This window comes from Mustela putorius, unplaced genomic scaffold (genome assembly GCF_011764305.1).
Source record: "Mustela putorius furo isolate JIRA1106 unplaced genomic scaffold, ASM1176430v1.1 tig00004007_pilon_pilon_pilon, whole genome shotgun sequence".
NCBI lineage: Eukaryota > Metazoa > Chordata > Mammalia > Carnivora > Mustelidae > Mustela > Mustela putorius.
In genome coordinates this window covers 3,969,114-3,985,009 of record NW_025422145.1, presented here as the reverse complement: position 1 = coordinate 3,985,009, position 15,896 = coordinate 3,969,114, and the positions used below count along the sequence as shown (strand labels likewise).

Below are 15,896 nucleotides of genomic sequence, written 5' to 3'. Positions count from 1 at the left end.
CAGGGAAGGCCAACAGTTAGTCACCGTGCACATGGGGATGAGCAGGCCTGGGTGCCTGGGAAGCCACGGGCTGAGGAGGCGGGGGACTGATCTAGAAAGGACGGTGCCATGGAATTCAAGGAGAGGGAACAGGCCGATGTACTGAGTGGCGGGAAAGAGGAGGGGAGAGGCTGCTGGCTTTATGGCACAGAAATTACGGGAACCTTAGCAAGAGGAGGTCCGTGGTGTGAGACCACTGCGGGACAAGAGTGAGAGGGGACACGGCACAGGTGGCACATGCACAGCACTCGACTTTGCAGAAGGAAAGACCACCAGGGGCCAAGGCGAACCGGGATCTGGGGAGTTTTTTGGAAAGGTGGGAGGGATGGGGCAGGTTTCCGCGCTGTCGGGAAGAAGTCCATGGGTGAGCAGAAAGGATAAGGGGCAGCGCGGGGCCCTGGACAGGAGATGGGCCCGGAGCACGTGGGCGGATCCGCTTCTCAGAAAAAAGAGTTGTGGGTGCAGAGCCTGCTGGATGTGGGGGTAGGAAGTTACCCCTGGAAGCTGGCTGTTTCCTGGGCAGGAGGACTGGGTCTTCCTGAGAGCCCCGGGGCTGGAGACTGGGAGAGCAGGGGACGAACGGGCCACGGGCCAGTTCCCGACGAGGACCCAGCCAGAGAGAGCGGCCTTCTGTGCAATGTTACCCATGCGCCGCGCTGCTTCTCCGCAAAACAACCCCACAAGTTGGGCAGTAAATTCTATTTTTACAGGCCTCCCTGACTTTGATGCCATGCTTCTGACTATTTTAACCTACCCCTCAAGGCCATCAGCAAAGCAGCTGCTCTAAACCAAAGCCAAACACACACACAAAAGAAGGTCTCAAGGACTGACAGAGTTCCTTAAAAGATGGTGTTGTGATGTGCAGAAGAAAAGAAGGAATTTTAGGATGGGTCCAACAGGAGCAGACAGACTTCCAACAGTTTAGAAGTGAGTTACCTCGGGGCGCCTGGGTGGCTCAGTGGGTTAAGCCTCTACCTTCGGCCCGGGTCATGATCCCAGGGGCCTAGGATCGAGTCCCGCATGGGGCTCTCTGCTCAGCGGGGAGCCTGCTTCTCCTCATCTCACTCTCTGTCTCTCTGCCTATTTGTGATCTCTCTCTCTGTCAAATAAATAAATATAATCTTTAAAAAAAAAAAAAAAAGAAGTGAGTTACCTTGAAGTGGGGAGGAGAGAGAGAGAGAGAGAGAAAACGTCCCCCCCTTTTTATTTAAGACAAAATGCACAACTGAAAAAAAGAATTGGGAAGCAGTCCCAAACTTACTAGTCCCCCGTGAACCTGACAGACAGTGTCAAGCCCTAAGTAATTTATACCATTCTTCATACTTCCTGGGAGAAAATCAAGATTGAGGTCTCAACTACACAGGAACAATTTAAAGTAAAATCAAAGACCTCCTAGATTCTGCAGAACAGCAAGATCCGAAGCGGCAGATCCTAAAGGTCAAGAACACTGAATAAATCCCACTCGAGGGGAGACAACCCGAAGGTCCGTGCGTGAGTTTTGCTATTACATAACAGCATCCTTAAGGTCTGCCCACATCGATGAGGAAGAAGGACAAGTGAAAAAGAATCACGGTTTACAGCACGGTTACGCTATGCAAAGCGCATTATTAGCTCTCACCCTAATATGTTATCCTATATCCTGTATTATCTTAGTATCTTCACGGGCTTGCACACACGCTCTCTCAGCTCTAATCCTACCTCCACAGAATAGCCCCACTGTGAATACGACAAAACGGGGCCCTAGACGAGTGCCTTGCCTGACGTCACAGTGCTAGCTAGACTGTGGACATGGCCAGATTCAAGGCGCTGCGGGTACGCCACCACTGAGGGAGAGCCTTTTGGGCTCTAACGGTAGCGTACCACGTGCAAGGGGTTTCACACTACAAGAGCATCACCAAACAATTCCCACCTGTTCTACCCGCAACCCACTCTGAGGTCTTCTGCTCTGTTCCTTTCTACCTTCTTTGTTCCTACTGGTGTCCACCAGCCTTGAGTTCCCGACCCACGAACGGGCCCTGACCCGAAGCCTGAAACACGCCACGGCTCGCTGACACCCACCATTCAACATGGCATTTCAGTGCGACAATGCGCTTTGTGTTCTAAAAGGTTAATCCACAAAAGAACTTTTAGGACACAACGGAGTCCCCAGCCAGAGCCTCCATGTAACTGAACCGCAGCATGCGGGGAGAGGCTGGATCCGCAATCAGAGTGTAGCAGGTTCTTTGATCCGGACAAGTTCTCCCCAGCAACACTCGGGATGCCAAAGTGGGACACGCACCCGGTAAAAAGGGACATCGTGTATGCACCGTTGACGCTGCTTCTGGTGGCTGGTTGAGCTGTCACTGAAGCATTAAATCTGTCACAATATTAGTGCTAGGGTGATAAAGTATCAGTGCTCCATCCTTTCTGGACTTCCCACGGCCACTGTTGCAAAGACAGCGCAGCTACATTTTCAGACTGAAAAGTTTCAACCGGGAAAAGCTTAAAGTCCTCTTGTTTATGAGCCGACCAGAGGATGCGGGTGAAGTGGTGCAGCAGTATTTACACTTTCATTAACGGTCTCTGCTGGATGTTTGGAAGCAGTTCTCATTTGATAAAGGAATTTACTTAAACCTCCTGACTCAGCTTATTCATTAACCAAGCAAAACCCCGAGGGGAGGAAGGGACCTGGAGAGAGAGAGAGAGAGAGAGAGAGAGAGAGGGACAGACCCTTATCAGCCAGGCAAGGCCGGGCTATCGGGCTATCGGCTATCGCACCTGCAAGGTGAGTCATTCCCCCCGGGAGGGGGGGTGTCAGCCTCCCAAAGCAGCCTCTCCCGACCTCAGAAGGGAGTCACCGGATTCCGCAGAAACCTTGGCTGCCTCTGTGCTCGGTTCCCTCCTGTTGCCCTGATCACCGCCGCTCTGGCGCTCTGGGGACGACGGGGTGATGCTACCCTGTGACCCAGAACCCCCTCCCCAGCTCTGCCTTTCGTCTCCTTTCTCCACCCCTGCAACGTACCTTAAGATTCGGAACATTATGAAATCGACTCGCCTCTTCAGTGCCCCCAGGACACCCTGCACAGGATCTGTCACCCCCAGAAAGCTTCCCAAAATGCCAACAAGCCTCGCTTAACATTCAGGCCAGCCACCTCCAGGCCTCCTGGCCCTGTGATGACCCTTTGTAGAGGGAGGATCACTTCCTAAGGAAAGGAAGGAAATCTTGCCTTGGGACAACGAAGCACGTTTGTTGTAAACGGCAAAGCCTCACTTTAGAAAAGACGTCTCCAAAAAGAATCACACACAGTAATTAAAGTTAAGTCTCATTTTCCACCTCAATTTGACTCTTTACTTTGCTGAGATGTGCCCAACGACTAATTTATGTCACTGGTAGGGCCCATCTCGAGGCTACACACTGAAACCCTGAGGATTACTAAACATGCCAAAAGGGCCACACGAAACTGAACGAGGGTTATTTTGATTTTGATTTCAGTCTCGGCTTTTAAAATGGTCCTTCTCTTCCTGCATCATTTCCCTCCCTTTATGTTACTCCATCTCCTCCCCACAGACTTCAGGATTTTAGGGGGACTGTTCACCTCTTGATTTTCTATTTGAGTCTCGTTCCCTGTTACATGGGAGGCTGGGGCCACCAAGGCTCCGTGGTCAGAACAGACAGGGTCCGGGTCTGTCAGGAGCTGCTGAAGCCGACTCGGTGACATTTCTCTCGAGTCAGGCAAATCTGTCTATACACCAGAGAGCTAGCGGGAGAAGGAACGAAAGGAGAGAGAGGATGAGAGGGCCAGAAGGACGGGGAGAGGGAGGGGGCGGGGAGAGCAGCTTCCCCCCATCTGGTAAGTGCTTTCAGAAGGTGGCGCCGCCCCAAATCCAGAGAAGTAACGAGTTCGTCACTGCTCCTGAACACTTACAGAACCTGTGAAATTTTCCTGCTAGCAGGAGAAAAAGGCGGATTTTTTTCTTAAGTGATATTGGCACTGTAAGCTTTCCTGCCTCGAGTTGCTAATATCTCTTAAGTTGTTCTAAATACTCATTTCGTTTTCTATATCCTGAGGAGAAAGTAATGTAGATCATTTTGTCTATTTGGACGACCAGTGCAAAATCAAACTGGTCAGATAATGTAATCAAGTCTTACATTTATTTATTTGACAGACAGAGATCACAAGTAGGCAGAGAGGCAGGCAGAGAGAGGGGAAGGGAAGCAGGCTCTCTCCCGAGCAGCGAGCCTGATGCGGGGGCTCACTCGATCCCAGGACCCTGGGATCATGACCTGAGCTGAAAGCAGAGGCTTTAACCTACTGAGCCACCCAGGCACCCCCAAGTCTTACATTTAAAAACATTTACATGGGGACACCTGGGGAGGGGTGTCAGTTGTTAAGCCTCTGCCTGGCTCAGGTCCTGATCCCTGCATCCAGGGATGGAGCCCCATATCAGGCTCCCTGCTGGGCAGGAAGCCTGCTTCTCCCTCTCCCACTCCCCGTGCTTCTGTTCCCTCTCTCGCTGTCTCTCTCTCTCTCAAATAAATAAATAAAATCTTAAAAAAAAAAAATAAGAACATGCACATGAATAAAAATAAAAGAAAAAAGAAACAAAATGACTACTTATTTAAATAAATAATAAAATAAGTTACATGAAAAAATTAATAGAATGGCAGGTATCATGACCTCACTACGCATCAAAGCATTTTGGAATGTTCTGTAATGTTTTATCTTAAATTTCCCAACGACCCAAGGATTCTCCTGTAACGTCAAAATACTTGACACAAATTAGGAAATTGAAGAACAACTTCTGAAAGTCATATATCCGTACAGAACATGGAATGCTGGACAACGTAGCATCCATGGATTTTAAAAAGCACTTGGGGGGCACCTCAGTCCTTTCAGCATCCAAGTCTTGGTTTTTGGCTCAGGTTGTGATCTCAGGGTTGGGAGATGGAGCCCCACGTCGGGCTCCACACTCTGTGCAGCTCTATTCTGAGATTCTCTTCCTTCCTCCTTCTCCTCCCCCTCTGCTCCTCCCCCTGCTCATTGCATGTGCTCTAAAATTAAAGAAAAATACAGTAAAGTCCTTTAAAAATAAATACATAAAAGTACTCGACACATTCGCTTTTCCCTAGAAAAACAGCACCATCCCTTAAATCATAACTGATGTCCCACCACTCATGTGTCTAGCACCGCCGCCGTCTCCAGTTAAAACGTGTCAACTCAAGTATGTTTGTGTAGTGGCTGAATTTACTTAACCCACTTTTCCGTAAAACTACTTTATGATTTTAATAAAGAAAAAGAGGACTGTGTATTAGCAGCTTCCCTGGGACTCACGTGGAAAGCTCCACGGAGCCCATTCTTCCCAGCAAGCTCGTGGACAGTGCCTGGGGCCGGGCTGGGGCAGCAGTTAGAGGCCTCCGGCCACAGGGGAAGAACAAGCCAGACTTGCTTCTAAGGCTACGAACGGATTCGTCAGCATCAGTCCCACAGCAAGACGGTGCACAGCTCTACGGCAGACTCAGGGTAACAGTACACAGGCCTGAATCACAATGATGTCATGCTGACTACCATTAAAAAAAAAAAAAAAAAAAAGAAAAAAGAAGAGAAGAGAAGAGAGAAAAGAAAAGAACATGCTTTCAATAACTAACTCCCCCTCGAGACTTGATTTGGGAGTCAAACTGCCCAGCTTCTACTTTCAAGTGATAAAAGAGAACGGAAGAGACGGTGAACGTTATAACGCAGGCAGAGGCAAGAAAACTGAAGAAGTCGGCCTACATAGAGCCCAGGGCATCTCCTACTCCACCCTGAGCCACTGGTCAAGGCAAGGGCCAAGACAGGGCTTCTGGGTAGAGCAGGTAGAAAACAATCCCCACCGACTCACATGGCACATTTCATGAGAATCCTCAAAGGAGGGGGTTGGAATGCTGCGTGCGTGCCCTCCGCAGCTCACAACTGGTCGCCTCCCCCTGTACACACTCTCCCCACAAACCCGCTCCCTGGGGAGCATGTCAGGTGGCCTGGGAGTCACAGGCGAGGAGCAGAAGGCACACTGATGGGGGCACGTTCTGTCTCTGGCTCAAGCCAGCGCGCCCCTGGCATTCACTGTGGCTGCCGGAGAGCTGGGGCCCACCCTGTCCTTGGTTCCCTGGATGCCTTGACTGAATGCTGTTCGGGTTATTTAAGGATGGGTGGGGGGGGGGGAGGCGGGAAAAAAGTGTGATAGCTTCATGAGTTAAAAGATTTTAATGAAACGGTATGAGCCAAGTGGCCCCAGTCATTCTGGGGAGGGACAGTCATCGCAGGCCTGCGGAACCGCCATGTCCCCTCCCTGGACCACTATTCCTTCTCTTGGAGCTGGGGTGCTCTCCACACTGGCTGCAGGGCGAGCATCCAGCACTGGTGGGTTGCAACAGTGTGCACGTGTGTGGGGAGACTAGAGGGGAAAACTGCATTTGTCCATATGACCCTGGAAAATGTCCTCTGGAAGGTGCTGCCTCGGCATCCCTCGTGGCTGTGCCTCCCGCCCGGTCGGGACATGCTGTGTTCCTTCCTCTCGCACACACCAGAGGCAGAAGGCGGCTTGCACGGGAGGCCCACGCTACTGAACACACAAGCATGAGCCCACAAGGTCTTCCATTGGCAGGGGGCTCACCACGGCCAGAACACGAGGTCTGACAGTCACCTGCGGAAGGAGATCCGTATCTCCCGTTCCATCTCCGACTCACTTTCACTGACTGGAGGGACAAGCAAAACCAGTCCTGCTACCAAAAGAGTAACTCCTCCAAATGAGTACGTTTGAATCCACTCGAGCTGAAAAATGGCAATGATGCAACTGCGACTGGAACCCAGGGACTGTACGATCCACGCCTTGGGCCTGTCTTCCCATCACACACACACCCAGGCCGGTTCTCGGAAGACAAGGGGCCGTGCTTCAGTCATTTCGCGTCACCAGTGAGTGACATTTCTGCAGGAGATGGTATCTAACAGGGCTAGTTCCCGTGGTTTCTCGACAGCCCTGCGCCCACAATCATGGCAAGCCACTGAATAAGCAGCACTGGACTTCTAGGGCATGGACTTGACTACTGGAGATCGGGGAGGAAACGTTGAATAATTAATCTGATCATTTAAAACATTTTAATATTAAAATAAAAGAGATGTATTATAGAGTGGAATTTTTAAAATTTGTGAGAATGGTTTAAATAAAACAGGGGACTGCACAGAATTTCCAATGCTTCCTTTCTCTCTCCTTCCACCCCACCCCTGTCCCCAGCGCCCTTGAGTGGTCTACCTGCTCTCCTTTGGTGTTAAGGGTATTTAGTGGAAGTTCAGAGATTTAAGAATAATGTTCTCCCGCAGAGGCCCTCTATAATAAATATTAGCTGAATGAATGACCAATTCTCTTTTCTGGGAGAGTGAGAACATCAGAAGGAGGAAGAAACCCTCACTTTCTCTTCTTGGCAGCAAGGAGCTGAATGTAATGTACACACAGAGGAGTGTACACAAGACAATTTGTACTCTAGATTCGTAAACGACATTCACGGAGTTCTAAGGAGTTCTCTACGGTTAGAAGCAGTTGCGGAAAGAGCTGACTGGTACAAGAAAAGGGTAATGCAGTATCTGTTTTTCCAGCAAAAAAGCCAGAAATGGATGTACCGTGGATAAGCAAGGAGAGGCAGGGGCAGCCCACGCTGTGAGGGTGTGCTTTCACAGTTCCAATCAGTCTGACTGCAAGGGGTTCTAACCCACAGGTGTGTGGATACGATGGGAAGGTGGGAATCCTTGTCCTACAAGCTCACACCCTGGCCCCCACTGACTTGACCGGTGTTCCTGGGCTGGGGGGAAGGTTCCTCAGCATCAGTCAGCTCCCGTGACCGGTCTGGACCAGGGCCTGGGAGAACTGGGGGCAGCCGGGGCCCTGTGCACCAGAGGGGCAGTGAGCACGTGCTGAGCCTATGTCCCACACAGGGCACCCTCACGGTCTAGAGGGGAAAACTGAAACCTGCTGACTGACTTGCCCAAAACCTGGGAGCTTCTACGTGGAGAGGAAGTGCATTCAGTCACTCTACCAACCGAGGAAAATGACGTCAGCGAAGCGGCCGCACACTGGCCACCTACGCTTACTTTTCTCGGAAGCAGGGAACACGGGGCGACGCTATCAGTTCCTTCTTGTGCCTTCTTCAGCAGACAGTCCACAGGCTGTCAGGGAATGTTCTGACTACATGAGAAGGGGGTTAGAGACACTCATATCCTTTGACCTAGCAATTCCTCTTTTAGGAAACTAGTCCATGAGAACAATCTGAAATGAGAACTGATTTTTTTTTTTTTTTTTTTTTTTTTTTTTTTTTTTTTTTTTTTTTTTTGCACGAAGAGGTCTAGAGATCAAAATGTACACACGTACATTTAAAAAAACCACAGGGGTGCCTGGCTGGCTCATTTGGTAGAGCATGAGACTCTTGATCTCAGGGTTGTAGGTCCGGGCCCCACACTGGGTATAGAGAGTACATAAAAATAAAATCTTAAAGAAAAAAAAACAACACAAAACCATAAACAAACCTAAATGTTCTACCGTAGGGTAACAGCTAAGTAATCTGGTATTCACAGTCACTAAAAATTATGCCTTTCAAGGGGATAATAACCAAACAATAGATGATCAGTAAATTCTCTGGCTAGTTTCTGGACAAAGTAACTTGAATTCCTAGTTCACAAGTTATGACACTGATGCACTTGTACAAGTAGGGGCTGATCACCCAGTATATGTGAGCTGCTACTTAAGATATTGAAAATCTATTTAGAATAAAAATCTCTGTCGTGTTCTATGGGTATGTTCACTTTGAGATAGTTCACTGAAAGGTACATTTATGTCAAATGCACTTTTCTATATGTACGTTAAACCTCAATTTAAAAAAAAAAAAAAAAGGTCAAATCTTGACTCCCCGGCGTTTACATTCCAGAGGAGGACACAGACGCTAAATCAAAAACCGAAAATACATGATGTCTGCGTAGCGCTATGGAGAATGAGCAAATAAAGATACAGAACACCCAGGTAAAGCTGAATTTCAAATAAGCACCAGAGCATTTTTTAGTGTTAGTACATTCCATACACTACTTGGGACACATTTACGCAAAATCTGGCAAGCCTGTTTACCGACAAGTGTCTTTAGAGCAAAACTCCTTCCTGTTGGAGTAAATAACTTCATGCTTCAAGGAAGACACAGAAAGGAGAAACTGTAAGAGAATAAACCAATTGCTGTGACTATGGAAAAATGCAAAGCTCTGGGGTGGCAAAACCAACTTACGTGAAGAACTACACAACAAACTGCGGCAACTGTTCGCAAAAACAAAACTGAGAATTAATCTCTTTAGGTATCCACTTCTTTGCAGTGAAGGGGGAAAATCATACATGTGTTTCACATTGTTATGAACATTTTAGAATAGCACCTAGGACCTAATAACGAATGGCTCACTAAATACTGAGAATAAATAATACTCATAATAAAAGTATACTTACAAATCAGTAAGAACACACAATTCACAAAATAAGAACCAATGAAGCGTCTCACAATAAGTCTAGCGCTGCTTTGACAATGTTTACACTGAAATGAGTGACATCCTCCCATGGTTAAGACCCCCAGGCGCCTACTAATCACAAAGGGGGAAAGCTGTAGGGGAGAAAGGGAGGTCACCCTTTACCCTGCTCATCTAACAAAACACCAGTAACTGTTTAACAAACGGAGGTCACATGCCTCTGGACGTGATGTGCTGAGAACACATCACCTACATAGAGGCACTCCCACCGAAAGTACTTCCTCTAAATCTCATCATGGGACAGACAATGCACACAGAAGGACCCTGCAAAACAATGGGCCTAAGCTCTTCAAAAATTGTCCATGTCATGAAAAACAAAAGCAGCCTGGGGACTGTTCTAGATTGAAGAACACTGAAGGGCCGTGGAGACAAAATGCATGATTTTTACTGGATCTTGGATCAAAAATAAAAATAAAAAACCATTAAGAGACATCAACTAGGACATTTGAGGAAATTTAACTATGGCCTGAACATGAGACCAAACCACTACCACAAATATCCTACAACAGAGAATATATATACACATGCTGATATATGTATATGTTATGAATGTGTGTGCGATGTGCATGTACACACGTGTGTGCACGTCTGTGTGTGCACATGGAGTGAGGGGGAGATAGAGCAGATATGAGAAAGTTGCTATCTTATCTACAGGTTTGAAATTTTTCAAAACAAAGTTGGAGAAAATGATAAAACAAAATGCACGAGGTCCATTTGTAAAGAAAAAGAAAACAAAGAAAATGTATCTTCCCTCAGTAATCAAAGAACTGCTGATAACATTAAAAAAATAAATAACACTGTATGGATTATAAACTGATATAATCTTTGCACAGGGCAATCTGACAATATGAGAAATTCTGATTTTAAAACTTTTTTTTACAACAAAAAAATCATGGGGCTTCTGAGTGGTTAAGTTGGTTAAGCATCTGACTCTTGATCTCAGCTCGGGTTTTGATCACAGGGTCATGAGTTCAAGCCCCATGTTGAAAAAAAAGAAAAGAAAAAAAAGGAAAAAAAAAATTATGTCATAGACAGGCCAAGTGAAATTCCAGAGAACTGTAATTCTGCATTTGGAGTTCCTCCTTCACACAACATTCTTGTGCCCAAAGAGGTTCTGAGAGTGTTAATTACAGCATGATAACTGAAATAAAACCTAAAAATTCTATAACAGTACTGTTGGGTAAATTATAGTATATTGACCTGATGACTTATTTAACTAATGCAGCCAGTTTTCACAGAGTTAAAATAACTTGAAAAAACTTTTCACAACTACTAATGAAAAAAGCAAAGCCTAAAGTTCTGTCCAAAGTATGGTTATACCCACACAAGATAAAGAGGCAAAATATGGGAAGAAAATAGGCCAGAAGGTCATCGTGATTATTTCTAAGTGACTACTTTTTTTTTTATTCTGTGGGTTTGTTGTGTGTCTCTCCTCAGTTTTCTACAATGAGCATGTATTCATTTTATTTTTTAAAGTATTTTTAAAAATAAAAAGAAAAAAATTGGCACTCTTAGACCTGAAACAGTGAAATTTTTGTTTCTGTCGTTACCCAGTCAGATGATCTGAAAGCTGAGTGCAGGGAACACAGGCTCATATTCCTACAGTGCTGTCCTCTGTGATAACTAGGAGAGAGCCCTATTTAAAAAGAAAACTTTTTAACTAACCGTGGTACAGCAAAGTTTCTGAAAATTATAGAGGAAGGTTATGAGTTATAAATAAGTTTACACATATCATTACTAATAACGCTGAAATGCTATACTCAAAAGGACTGATTTAATGCCAGCCAAGACCAAAATAAATGCAGTCCTCAGATTTTATTTAATTAATTTGATGTCTGGCTATAGCTCAACCGCAAAAATCCTGATCGAGGCACAACCAAAATTCCACAATTCATTTCATTTATGACTACCAGCTTAAGAGATCACAGAGTGAATGGAAATCCCACTCTCATTTCTGAATGTATGCCCATCAACATTTTAAGCTGACAATTTCTAACTTCTGAGAGAATTTAAAAATGACTCTTGGAGTAAACTGTTCTGAGAATAGGAAAATTATCTGGGGAATCCAGGAGGTAAAAATTCCAAAGAATAAGCTAAATTACAAATAAGTAAAAATTACTCTGAAATAATTACAATAAAACTTGTAATAAAACAAACCATGTAGTGGACTTGGCCCTCCTGAGCCTCACCTCTCGAGAAAGCCATCTTCCACTGAGAAGGAAACCTCTCCTGGCAGGCCATAAACTGCCAAAGAAACAGTAAACAACGTGTCAACCCAACTGTTTGACCTCACAGATTAGCCCCGGATGTGGGAACTACACAAGGACACCAGCAGAGAGATGGGCTCAGACTTCCAGCCCGCACCTAGGGAACGCCCCCATCAGGCTAGCCATGCTGCCATCCCACAGAAAGAATGAACAGTATGCACCTAAGAGTTACTGAAGGGGGGGGGGCGGTGGAGAAAAGGGGAAGAAAAGGCTCTATTCAAAAAATGTGATTTAATGCATTATTTAGTAACTTTTTCCTGGGTTAGAAGAGATTATTTGGATCTGTTGTCACGAATGGTAAAGCAATAATGTAACTTTCAATCCACTTTCATGGCAATGAATATTTGGTGGACGGCAATTTTAAACCCTTAACCCCACCAATCGCGTAAGAGCTATCAAACAGATATCAAATTATACGCTGATCATTATTGTTATGATTTAAAGCTCACAAACATGAAGCTTGGTCAAATATCGTCAATATCAAAGAGCACTTGAGAAGCATTTTTATTTATAATATTAACTATATCATTGAAGTGTTAGGATAAAATGTATTAAAACAAATACAGAGAATCTTACAGCTAGAGCAAACAAACAAAAAAGCCTACAGAAGCTACTAGCATTTCAGCCAGAAACCGGTTTCACATGAAAAAGTGGCTTTTTTAACCCTTGGCAGGGGTATATGTATTTTTCTATTCCTGAAGGAATAGAGATTCTGGCAGTGAATTTCCGTAGTAAGGAAGAATATGGTTAAGCATCCTTGTAACTTCTGACCCCCTAAGAAATGGGCTTCACTACTCTCCAGAGTTAAGACACACAACTAATCACACTAATATATTCCTGAATTTTCTTTCAGCTGAAAAGTCTAAGTCCTCATCCAGAGCCAATAACGTAACAGAAACACCCCAACAAAACAATGACAAGAAAAACTGGTAGAAACATTTCTATTCAGAGGAGATTCCCAGAAATTCAACGATTTCTAATTTAGCCTACTTGGTGCTGCCACAGGACATTTCAACCATCTCTGATGCCTAAGACTCTTCCCTAGAGCAGAGAAGCAGCAGCAGAGGGCTGGGGATATGTTAATTTGTGAGGAAAAGAAAAGGTCAGGGCCATTTCCAAACTGGGGGTAATAATGGGTTTCACCAAACAAATTTCAACAAAAACTGCAGAAAAACAGATATTCTCCTAAAACTATAAAATGTCACCCAGAGTAACTCTTAATGCATATACCATAGCCAATTGTGTTTCTATCATTTTCACAAATTCTAGAAGAAAGTGAAGGCTGGGAAAACTATCTACTTAGGGATAATTAAGTCCCTGTGTAGAACCACAAATGAAGTAGGGATTTATGGACATTCACTTTTTAAAAGCACAAGAAGATTAATCTGTATGATATGAAGAAGAGGAAAAAAGATGATCAAGGCAAGCAAATACGGCTTAGTTAAAATGACAAAGGAGGAAACCCAAACCTACTGTTGGACTCAGTTTCTTTCTTTCTTTCTTTCTGTCTTTTTTTTTTAATAGATCCTTTTTCTCCCCCTTCTGGTTTTATTGATGTAATTGACATATAACATTGTATATGTTTAAGGTTTCTTAATCTATCATTCTGCTTTTCCAAAGACCACAGGAGGTCACCACTGCATTTGAAGCCTTGGGTCTCCAAGGACCATCCCAGAGGAGGACCACAGCATGCCCCGCAGTTACCACTCCTCCCTCTGAGACTTAACTAGGCAGACAATGCTTATCATCTAGCCAAGCTTGCTTGTCTGTTATGATAAACCAGGAAGAAGGAAAGCCGAGAGAAGAAAATAATCTATACATAGGGCAGATGAGGTAGAAAAGAACTGTACCACAAAGGAAAAAAATCTATTCGTCAATTTCAAAAGTTCTGAACTCCACCCAATTGGGAGGTTGCGCAATAAAGGTAGTTTCTGGATCACCGCCCATGTCAAAAATCAGATCACAGGTTCTTACTCTTATTTTATCCCCCAATCTATACAAGAATTTCCTTTAAACTCTACAATGGTCTTCCCTTAGTTTAACAAAAAATTTAAATATTCACTGCAGCTCTCAGGCAATAAGCACAGAGCTTGCTTATCTCCACGAGTTAACACAGGGTGATAAGTCCAAGGCCCTACTATCTTTTAAAGGTCAAGGATGAGATAGCTTGGCCTGTTCTAGCAACATGGTCTATACCCCTAACACCCGGCTCAGAAATGAATGCTGTTGTTCACAAAGGAGGAGGGAAAGAGAGTCCAGTCACATTAATACAAATATATTCCCGTTGCTGAAAAAAATCCCAAGCCACATACTATTTGATAGTTCATTAAAAAAAAAAAAAAAATTCTGGTCTAGCAGCAGATGAAATACATTAGTCAGAGAGGGCAGCTAATAAACACATCACACGTAACATCAGCTTGAATCAATGCACTGAAATCAAAACAAAGATGAGATCGAGACTTCTCGGCTCTTCTCTGCCACTGTAGTTACTACATTTAACAGATTCAAGTTGAGATCCATGGACCCGAAGGGTTAAATGCATCTAAAAACTAATCCTGAAAAACCTTCAGGGTCTTAAAAAAAAAAGCGATTTTCTTTTTTCCTTTTGGAACGCATAAATTTAAAAGCCATTAACTGTGTACAAAACCCAGTAAGACAAATAATTTTGTCTCCCACTCTGTAGGTAAGAGCGACCCTTCAGCGGGGCCAGGCCTGTGCTGAGCGGTCACTAGTCGTCCTCTCAATCATCTTCACTGATCCTCCGAGGCCTGGGACAAAGCAGATACTGGGAATGGGGCATCCCTGATGTGCTACAGGTGGGTAAAGATTCTAGAGCAAAGATTCTAGAATGGATTCTGTCATTAATCATTATAATTCAGTGCAGGATGTCCTATAAAATCCTATATTTACTACACACCTTGTGATAGACCCTACGGTCTAAGTTATGACCCAACTTACACGGCTGTGACTGATACCTGTTTGAGGTAGTTCAGAAAGAGCAAAAGCAAAACCAATAGTTTGGCCTCAAGGCACCGCTTGGTGTGGCCCTGCCCAGCGGACCGCTCCCGTGCTCCGGCTTCACTCGCCTTCTTCTCGTTCCGTTGAACTGAACATGGCAGCCTTGCTCTCTCTGGCCACTGAGCCTTTGAAAAAGGTGCTCTGTCTTTCTAGAACACCCCTCCCCAAAGTCACAAACCTCGTACTCAACTGTTCCTTCACTGTTGAGCTCGAAATTCTATTTCTCAGAGAAGCCCACCCCGAGTACCCTGGAGTAGCTCTGGGTCTCCTGCTCTGCTCTCTCATACAGCACTTTCCACACGTTGACTAATTTAATTTCTCCTCTCCCACTGGACCAAAAATACTCCGTGAGGTTGGGGCAAGTGTCGCTCACCTCTGTAGCCTCAGCGGCTAGGCCAGTGTCCAGCATATACGCACTCATTCAGTAAATCTCTGCATGCTTAGTGTGTCGGGTGCTGTTCTAGGCTCCGGGGAACTTCCATGAGACTTAGATTCTATTAAGGGGAAACAGACGGGGGGGAAAGGGGTCTAGACAAAATGAAAAACCGAACAGTCATGGTGGTAAGTCATGGTAAGGCAAGGAAGGGGGCAGGGATGGAAGTTACTTTTTTTTTTTTTTTTTAAAATAAGAGACTCTTTTTTTTTTCTTTTTAAAGAGTTTATTTATTCATTTGACAGACAGAGACTACAAGTAGGCAGAGAGGCAGGTAGGGGTGGGGGGGCGGAGCAGGCTTCCGCTGAGCAAAGAGCCCAATGTGGGGCTCGATCCCAGGACCCCGAGACGAAGGCAGAGGTTTTAACCCACTGAGCCACCCAGGCGCCCTGAAGAGTTACTTTTAAATGGAGTGAGGCAAGGCGAAGCATCACAAGGAATTTCTGAGCCATGATTTACAGGAGGTGAGGTCAAAGTGTGAATTACCACACGTCTAGAGAAAGAGCCGGGTGGAGGAAGGAGCCAGTGGAAAGGCCTACAGCAGAAGTGCGCCTGGGATAAGCACAGTGGACACTC

General features: G+C 45.3%; 1 protein-coding gene across 2 annotated transcripts in view; it reads right to left on the bottom strand.

Annotated features, from left to right (window-relative positions):
- The window catches only part of PARN (poly(A)-specific ribonuclease), a 156,955-nt gene that overhangs the window by 52,107 nt on the left and 88,952 nt on the right, over nucleotides 1-15,896 (bottom strand). Inside the window, exon 22 of one of the 2 annotated variants that reach the window (XR_006604318.1) lies at nucleotides 11,792-15,381. The exons of the other annotated variant lie outside the window; for it this stretch is intronic. The gene's annotated coding sequence lies outside the window, so the exon portion shown is untranslated. The remainder of the gene's footprint in view (nucleotides 1-11,791; nucleotides 15,382-15,896) is intronic. 2 annotated transcript variants of the gene reach the window in all.